Source organism: Arvicanthis niloticus, unplaced genomic scaffold (assembly GCF_011762505.2).
Source record: "Arvicanthis niloticus isolate mArvNil1 unplaced genomic scaffold, mArvNil1.pat.X pat_scaffold_531_arrow_ctg1, whole genome shotgun sequence".
NCBI lineage: Eukaryota > Metazoa > Chordata > Mammalia > Rodentia > Muridae > Arvicanthis > Arvicanthis niloticus.
Genome location: NW_023046159.1, coordinates 18,895 through 22,043, shown reverse-complemented (window position 1 = coordinate 22,043; position 3,149 = coordinate 18,895).

The following is a 3,149-nucleotide window of genomic DNA, read 5'->3' as shown; positions in this document are numbered from 1 at the left end:
AATACAAGAGACCTCTCTGCTAGAGCACCCAGCCACCAGGTGGCAGGGCAGGCCCCTCCCCCACTGCTTCTAAACCCGCCATTAAGCATTAAAAGTTTTTAATGCTTTTTTTTCTAAATGGAATACCTGAAACAATGTTAGTGCTTTTCAACCCAAAATTTCCTTGTATTTCATTTAAATGTTTCCTTTTCTCCCTAACAATCATGATGTATGTCTAAGAATGTTTTCAACCTTTTTGAGATTTCTTTAAGGTTCAAAAGTCATCTAATCTACTTTCATAGGTCAAATCAAATATGATGATCACTATTTTTCAGCTCTTAATTAACAACTAGTTTACTTTTATAGACAAACTGTTGCTGCCTATCCCAGATACATAAGTAACATAATGTTTTTCTTCCTCAGCCATCTAAAACAGACTCAAAGGTGCCTTCCAGGACTAAATTTTCTCAAATACCTTGCTTTTCTAGGATCATAAAGACAGACAGTGATGTGCTCTCAAATAGCTTAATGCTAGCTACCCACCCTCTGCAGACATCCCACTGCCAGGGTGCTGCTTCCCTGTTTTGATCACTCTACAGGTGCTCCCACAAATCCAGCAGAGACAATGCCATCTCCTGGAACCTGCCTGAGGCACCAAGCTGCCTTCCTCCAGACACCTCATCTGACTGAAGACTCTCAAGACACATGATGAGATCCAGAGACACACCCTGAGTCCTACAGAAGACAGACTTAGACCTTCCAGCTACAGATGAACTCTCTTGCCAAAGTCAAATGGCTATGAAAGTTGGAGAAACTTACATGTTAGTAAGGAAAACATAATGTCTATCTAAATTAACCAGATGTTATTACCCTCAAACTGTACAACCCATGACAATGATTCCTTGCCTTCCCAACCCCCACCCTCAACTCTCCTTACCCTGTGACTTAATTGTGCTACCCTTTACAGCCTGCATAGTGTTTTCTTTTGACTTCCTCATCCAAAATTTTCACTACAAATGACACAGTCACTCCAGTGATGCCCCTCCTTTTAAAAAAGAAAAAAGAGAAGTTGTGGAACCATGAAAAGATAGCTTGGTTCCTGGTTGAGCACAGGCCTCGAACCCCAGACCCTAATGGAATGGTAGGTGTTTGGCCTTGCTCCCAGACTCCAGGCTCCTGATACATGGCCAAGACCTCCATTGATCTGCACCTTTCAGTCACGTAGGGAAATGCCCCTACAACCCTTCCCAAAGAGAGGATTGTGTTACCTAGCACAGGTACAGGGTGTGACTACAGGCCTCAGAGCCTCAAGAGATCTCCGTATTAATAAGATACCTAAAGGCCAGAGGACATAGCCAATTAAACATTCCTTTTCAGCCCCTCCTCCCTCCCTATTTAACTCAGGTCTGCCCTGAGATCAGAGGGGAGTATAGCCACATCCACCTTCTGCCATGACAATAAACCTTTTAAAATCATGGACTTTTTCTTTTTCTTTGGGGCCCTGCCATGGGGAACTGTGGAGAGAGCCTTTGACTACTGAGCCATTGCTTAATCTCCCACTAGAGGAATTCTCTATGTTCCTGCCATGAAGGCAACCAACTCAAGCAAGCTATTCGACTCAGCCAAGTGAGTGTCATAACCAAGAGTCTCTTACCCCGTGGGGCACTGCTGGAGCTTCTCCCTCTTGTCCCTCTCAGTTGTGGGCTGGTCCAGCCCTTATGCCCACTCTGTCTCAGTTCTTCTATGGCTCCCAGTGGCATCTGGGTGTCTAAGAGCTAAGACCATCTGTCTTTCCATTTAGCTGCTTCAGCCTGGAGACCCCCACTCAGGAGCTCTGCCTCAAAGGGACTTCAGGCTGAGACCTTTCCATGCCCAGGTGGAGCTTGGCAGCTTCTCACAGCACAGCTTCCACCCAGGGATATGTAGAGGAAATTCAGTCAAATTCTGATGCTTCTGCCTTCCTGAGCCATTGCAGACACGTGGAAACCACAACACAGCCCAACAGAACCCATGCACATGCACAAGGACTACAGCCTGACACCCCACCACAATTTGGGTTTGGCTATGGGTCTCAGGCTCCACTTCCTGATCAATTTGCCCCTCCAGGCATCCCCCTTCCATCTGTCATCCCAGGGCCTGCCCAACTTGCCTTCCCAACACCTCCATCTCATGCTGTCACAGAGTTGAAAAAAAAAACCCAACAGCTTAACTGGACTTCATGTAATTTTTGCCACATAATGCATTTGTTTGAACTGATGGGCTTTTTTTTGTCTGTTTACCCTTATGTTTATCTCCTCAAATGACAGAAACATCATTGTCATGTTCTGGATCATCCTCCTTTACGTATTTCTTGATGCTATATCACATGTAAACAAAGAGGATTCTTTTCTCATGTCTATTTCCTATTGTAATTCTGGCTTGGGTAAGTTCAAACTTAGGCAGACAGCTCAAAGTCAGATGAATATCTTACAATTCACACCACAGAATGTAGATAGTGCAAAGTCAGTTGGTTATCTTAAAATCCCTAACAGTGTTCACACAACTATTGCAATAACTAGGAGACATACCATTCCTTACCATAGAACAGAGACTAGTCATGCCTTTAAGTCACCTTTTATTCTGCTAGTCACTGATTAGTCTCTTGTGTCACATGGTTTTTGTCAAGAGGATGACAAGAAAGGATTTTATCCCAGATATAGAGAACACTTATAGATCAAAAGAATGTCTCCAACTGTCCAACACTTTTAAACAATTAGTTTATTGAGGTCACCATAGATGACTCAAAGTCAGCTATACTCCTGGGCTTTACCCTGACCTTTGGGAGCAGGCCCACCCCTGAGGCATATCACTTACAGCCTGAATGAGTCCCAGGACATAAAGAAGCCTGTCACTTAGAGCTGTGGACCGAGCAAAAGCCACACTGCTAAAATGTCTTCTTGTGCTAAATATAGGTAGGTACTACAGCAAAGAGTTTTTTGCTTCTCAATTATTTAAATAGAGAAGGAGAAGAGCCTTTTAAGGATTACTTAAGGCCTCCCATCTTCATGACTCATCAACAAATCATACAAATCTAATACTAATCAACAAATACATACTAATGCCTGTCAGGTTTCAATTCTTCAGTCACATATTGCTAAACAGGCAGGCACTTTGATTATCATATAGACTTT